The sequence below is a fragment of the Bidens hawaiensis genome, unplaced genomic scaffold (genome assembly GCF_021521415.1).
Source record: "Bidens hawaiensis isolate Kalapana, Puna unplaced genomic scaffold, B.hawaiensis_p1.1 tig00014523_1, whole genome shotgun sequence".
NCBI classification, from domain to species: Eukaryota; Viridiplantae; Streptophyta; class Magnoliopsida; order Asterales; family Asteraceae; genus Bidens; species Bidens hawaiensis.
In genome coordinates, this window is record NW_027492265.1 from 354614 (window position 1) to 361894 (window position 7281).

Consider the following 7281-nt stretch of genomic DNA (forward strand, 5'->3'; position numbering starts at 1 on the left):
ATTGTTATACGTTGTATATTGTTATATGCTTCATTATACTTACACGCTCTAGATTCAAAGTGAAGTTCGATATTCAGGCTGTCATTCTGCCAAAATTTGTGTTAGCTTGGTGATTTACACACCGTTTTAACCACTCAAGGTACAAAAAACTCTCTGATTTTGCTGGTTTGAATATACAAGACTTAGACAAACATCAATTGTATTTAATATGCATTCAAAGCAAAGAGATTTTGAACGACATGCTGATAAGTCATTGTTGAGCTTAGATCATGTATGTTGGTGTTAATTTTTCTTAATTTGAACTCAGATTTACAGATCTTAAATCGGAAAACCCTAACTTGATCTTTTGTGGTCAAAATTGTTTTAAAAGTCAAAATAAAAATCATAAAGAGGTTAATCGGCACTATAGGTTGTATCTGGGCATCTTGATCATTGCAACCAGTGTGTTTTTAATCAAATTGAATTTTGGATATTGATTTTTCATGTATATGACTTATATATGCCGCATAAGTCATTATTGACTTATATGGTGTATATAGTGATTTGGCTTAAACGCGGTACTAGACTTTTAAGTCGTATATTTGTCCACATATATCAAGACACACCGACAACAGTCTAGCTCGGGACTTCAAATATAAATCTTATCATCTAGATGTTTGATAAAATTGCATTTATCTCAATACCTCAAAACTAACAATCCAAAATTGTATTACAAAATGAATACAGGTTTGTATTAGTCTAATATGTTATGGATGTCAACAGGTTATGGCTTATATTAACACATAATTTGAGGATGTATATCAAAGGGTCTTTCTTTGAGTAGTTTTTTAAAACAGTTATCCCAAATTTTCTTAATTCATAATCGAACCGATAAATCATATGCTTATGATCATATTGGGATTGTTTGGTTTAAACTGAAATTTCTATAAGATTTACTATTGAAAGTCAACATTGAGTTTTCAAAAGTGATAATCGGTGGGTTTATAGTGATAACTTTAATGGTTCATGTTAAACTTGATTGTTGATCGGACTAAGTGTTGTGTATGAATGTTACTAGTTAAGTCCAGATAAGTAAAGTTTAAGTCTGTAAAACTCAAACTAGTTGAAGATATGAGTGAAATATATCTACAACATGCTTATTGTTTCTAGGTGTGTTTTTGTAGATGATGCTTGACGTGTAGCAAGCTTGACCAGGATGATTCAGAGGATGACAGAGATGTTTGCAAAAAGCTAACAATTCAAGATTTACAAAGAAAGACGTTTTCGTTGAAGACAATGTCTTGATTTACTGTTATCTCCTAGCGTACAACTTAATGGGATTGAGCCTATAATGAAACCTGTCAGTGAATCATGAATCCAGTCGGATACAATGATGGTGATCATTCGTCTGCTGATGATCAAACTTACATTCTTGATCACCATCTAGATATAACTCGATGTATATGATTCACATATTAACATGTATATGCATGTATGTGTGTCCCTTAACTTCTATCCTAAAAAGACACAACATGTAAATTTTGAATACTTGGAAGAAGGATTGAAGTTTTTGAAGTTCAAGACCAAGAAATATCCAAGGGGGAGTTTGTTGGTGCTTAATGTCTATAACTTAGGTCTTGATTTGTTTTAGAAACAGTTAGAATGTGTTTTGTAAGATTTAGGGGCACATAAGTCACGTATAAGAATTATATGGCACATAAGTTATGTGCCGGATAAGACTTATACGGCGTTTAAGTGTACTTGGAGTTCTATATATAGTTTGTGATACTTATGCGCTAAAGAGAATTCATTCGTGAGTACTAGAGTTGTACTAGTGTCATATCTTGTTTGTAATTTGACTATTTGTTTAATATAAAAAGATTTAAAAGAGAATACTTGTGTGTTTTACTTTCAAATCGATTTCGCACATTGATTGTAGAGTAGATATTTTTATATATTGTGTTACCTCGATCCTACATGTCATTACATATTCTTACAGAAACTCATACCATAATCTCTCACTTGTTGTATCCACAAAACCTGGTAGCAACAATTAGATGTTGCTACATATCTTGTTTCGCATGTCGAAATGGCAACTGCAGTTTGCTTCTTGCACTGCCATGACACCAATCTCCCACCTAAAAATTGACAACCTTAAGTTGTGGACTTCCTGTTATGGTTGCACCCTGCATAGTCTAAGCTAGTATACTCTATAAAATCCATATCTCCTCCCTTGGGATACCACATATCTACCTTTGGTTTTTCCTTTGAAATATCACGAGATTATCTTCACTACTTTCGTGTGCGCCTCTTTAGGATTTTCCTGAAAACGAGCACACAAACGAACTACAAATATAATGTCAGATCTATAAGTAGTAAGACAGACACATTAAAGAACCTGTTATGGCTTGATAGTTCTTCGAATCTACATCTTCATCACTCTCCAAAACAGAAACAAGATTATGATTTACATAGTAAGTGTGTCAGACGTGAGATATCTTTCATATTGAACCTCTTCAAAACACCATGAACATATTTAGTTTGATAGATGAACATGCCCTCTAGTTTTTGCTCAACGTGCAAACCCAGGAAGAAATTCAGCTCCCCCATAACATTCATCTCAAACTTCTTTTTCATAACATGCTCAAATTACTCACACATCCTTTCTTTAGATGACTCAAAAATGATCTCATCCACGTATACTTGTACTAACAGAAAATCATCACCCTTCCATTTCATGAATGGAGGGTTGTCGATCTTTCTTCTTTCAAATCCATTGTCTAGTAGGTACTTAGATAGTGTCTTGCACCATAAACTAGGTGCCTGATGTAAGCCATATAACGATTTGCGTTACAAGTAAACATGATCTTGATCAGGTAACCAGGTGATTGTTCTACATACACCAACTCATCAACTTTACAATTGAGAAACACACTCTTGACATCCTAGTTAAAAGACTTTAAACCCCTTGAAAGACACAAAATCAAAGAATGATTTATTGCATCCTAACGAGCCACTAGAGCAAATACCTCAATGTAGTTGATACCTTTATGTTAATTGAAATGACCACAAGTCTTGCTTTATTTCTTTTATAATTCCTTTATCATCTCTCTTGCATTTGAACACCCTTTTTGTCCCGATAACATGAAACCCATTTAGTTTTTTCACCACTTTCCACACATCCAAATTCTTGAAATGGGCCAACTCTTCTTGCAATGCTTCAACCAAGGCACCGTCTTTTAAAGCCATTGATAATTCTATGACTCAACTTGGTAAAGCATGAATAAAATCATTCATGATATATTCCTGAATTCTTGATTTCAATAAACACACATGTATTTTCTTCGATATATTTCATTGTCTGAACACTTACATTCAAATCACCAATGATATGTTTGATAGTGTGATCTCTATGCACTCTTGTTATTGGAATCGGATCCACTTCTAAGTTCATTCCCAACTTTGAATCCCCGTGTCATTACTAACTGGCGTGTGAAAAGTATTGACGAAGTCATCATCTTTAATTTATTATCAGTGTTCTATCATTCCTTTCAGTCACCCAATGCTGCTAAGGTGTATAAGGAGCGCTAAACTGGTGCTTAATACCCTTCCGAAGAAAAAATAGTTCCATTTGTAAGATCTTGAACTCTGGTTCATTCTCACGTATAATAAATTTCTCCTTTCCCCCTGTCATGTTCTCAAGCTTTGTTATCAGGTTGATCACATTCTTCACAATCTCATCTTTTGCAGCCAAGAAGTATACCCACAAGTAACTGGACTAGTCGTTAGTAATGATCAAACAATATAATTTTCCCCTAACACTTTTGACATTTACTGGACTAAAAAGACCCATGTGGAGAAAATCCAACGACGTCAAAATTGACTTCATCAACATAGATAGGTGTGACTTTTTATGTTGCTTCCATCTCTAGCATGAAGTGCATTTGTTTTCTATCCTAAAACTCTTCAACGGGACTCCTAACACCAATTATTTCTTCACCAAATAGTTCGTCTTCCTAAAATGTATGTGGCTCATCCGACGATGCCATAATGTCAATTCAAACTCTTAGGCTTTGGAAAACAAACAAGTTTCATCTAAAGTTGTATTAGATGAACACATATCTAACATGTACCCATTCTTCTCTCTAGGAGTTCTCATGTTTATCTACTCATCTGGAATTGTAAATCCCGGTTTTAGCACAAATGAGTCTGTCTTTGTGAGACACTTAAGAGATTATGTTTAAGCTTTTCCAGAAAGCACACCTTCTCCAACTTTTTCTTCCCATTATCCACATTACCAATTCCTATACATGATCCCCCACTTTCTCTTGCAAAGCTAACAGTTCCTCAATATATTCTTCTAACATCTTCTAGCACACTCTCATTTCCCTGTCATATGCCTTGAGCAGCAACTGTCTACAACCCACATGTTGTTCACAACTTTTCTATACTTCCACTACATATCAAAGAAACCTAGTTGGTATATGGGACCTAAGCTATCACGGTCTAGAGTTTGCCAGCTCGATCAAACAATTACACCATTTTCCATAATCCATCCCATAGATTATGTGTCTTGGATTTTTATGAGAATGAATTAGGAGATTTAGGCCTTGATTTATAGTTGATGTGCCAAATCTGTGATACATAGGCCTTTGATTTGCAAGGTGATTAAAACTTTGATTCTATAATCTATTAAAAATTGCATTCTCTTGCTTAACCATTTGGGTATAATAGATGACTGAATCTTGATTGATTTCTTTGAACACGTGGATTTCACTCTTTTTTCTTCAATTAAAATTTAATTAATTTGGATTTTACAATATTTTAACTTGCTCACGTATTTTCTTTCCCTTTTTAAATGGATAAATACTTGCAGCATGTCCATTCAAACGACACTTGAAATAGGAAAAGTTAATTAAGTTTCCGTTTTTGGTTCTTGCATTTGGTCAGAAGGGGTTGTGGAAGAAGTGGACGCATTTGTTTTCCATTGACATGGTTCAATATTTTGATTTAAACCCAGTTTGTTCTTATCAAATGTTTCGTTTTATTTCGTGTTTAACTTGTGCACTTCATCCTTCACATCCCCTCCCTTAACGAATGTAGAGGTGAGACTTGTAGACGAACCAACAACATTGTCGAAGTTTCCTATGTTCGCTAGAACAGCTCCAGCGAACTTAGATAACTTCGTTGCTTCTGTTTTGGTGAGTTATTCCACTTTGATGTACCAAGAGGTTGCTCCGATTTAACTTCCAATGTCGGATTTACTCTTCCATACACCGGAGGTTCAAGTTCTAAAGGTTCATCAGTTGCTGCAAAAGTGTAATTACCGTTTAAAGGGGGTGGACTTCAGTGAAACCTATCCACTCTTTATCTTTATTAATTTTCTGAGAACTTATTTAGAACCAACGATGAACTTTTGAACTGCAAAATTTTTTTATTAAGTTCCACAATTTTCACTTGAGCATCAACCAATTCTTTACATTTATCATCATAGGCTTTAGTCTTTCCTTTAATTAGACTATAGTATGCGTCGAACATTGAATCATTTAACCTATAGTTGCCAAGGTTTGTTCATCGAATCAACTAACGAATTTTCAAGTTATTTGAATCAAATAATACGAATCATTTATTTTTTTGCTAGTATTCTTATTCGATTCGTAACCCTTTTATGATAAATTGGCTAAACTAACAAAAAGGAATCAAAATGGCATCGAAATCGATTTTTATTGTAAGGCCCCGAGCTCGGTTCCCTACTTGGACGTTGAATTTACTCATAAAAGCAGTTTTAAATATCATAGTGAATTAAAACTTTTTGCGGAATAAATTTAATTCAATCATTTATACTTAATTCTTAGAATTTAAACAAACATTCAAACATGTCTTTAGGTTCAAAAATAACAAGATATCGTAAATCGCATTCTTCATATGTCAGTTTCTTTATTCTCCTGTCATGTGTCCCTCCTCAAGCTAGCCATTTCATTCTACACACCTGCGTACATACTAAAAGTCAACTATGCTGAGTGAGTTATAGTTAATCAGGAACTATGCATCACATTCACATACTTGTATATACATATTCGAAGGTATATATATTACACAATAACATGTTTGCCTTTCTCTCATACATACATACATACATACATACCTATATTCATACATTCCTTCTCTCATACATACATTATTTTATACTTTCATTCTACATGCATAACTATTTCTATCATATCATATATTAGTAGGGTCTGGTCCCTTCTATCTCAGATATTACCAGGGTCCGGTCCCTTCCTTTTCTATCTCAGATATTAGTATGGTCTAGTCCATTCTATCTAAGATATTATTAGTGTATGGTCCCTTCTTTCCATACAACCACACATACATTTCATTATATTTATATTTATATATACTTTCTTACATACTCTTAACATTTTCTATATCATTCATCAAACTTTCACAAAACATACACTTGCCACTTAAGGTAAGTGTATTAACTAATCACATCAAGTATGCACACAGCCCCGAAAACATAACAAGGAAATGGGGCTAGAAACTCACATGGATCCGGTTCCTTTTTGAGGTTATGGTCACACCTCGTCTCAGCTGGGGCACGACTAACTGTGTAATAATTATAAGTATCAACTGACTACCTCCAACAATATCGTACTTCTAGGTTAGTGGAACACCCAGCTAACAGGGGCGGCCTCCCCTAGCAGGGTCCAAGGTGTAGAGCCCTGGATGGGGTTAATTTTATTTTTATTAATAATCATTTACTAAAAATTTATCAGAAAACTGACTTTCAATAATTCTTAGTCAAGTCCATTCCAATAGAATCGAGTTTCTGAACCATTCGAATTGAGTTTCTAAACCATTCAAATCGAGTTTTTGAACCATTCGTATCGAGTTTCTGAACAATTCGTATCGAGTTTCTGAACCATTCGAATCGAGTTTTAAAACCATTCAAATCGAGTTTCATTTCTCGATTCGAATCATTTAAATTCCCAAATGAATCGAGTTATCTCAAGAACTCTATTCGGTTCTTTTTTCAATGTCTTTCCATTCTAATATCTTCTTACGACCCGTTATTTCTCGTCTTACATATGAAACATGTTATTGGATATAACAACTACGTTTTCTTAGTTTAACTTGTTCCAAACGTCACTCGTTTGCCCCGAATCGCATCCGCTAACTCCTTTATCAAAAAGTTTATATTTTTCATGCATATCAAGGCCTGATTTTCCTTAATATCAAATACTAGGGAAAACCGACCTCAAAAAACTTAACCTTTTACCTAAAAAGTACCTTTGTGGT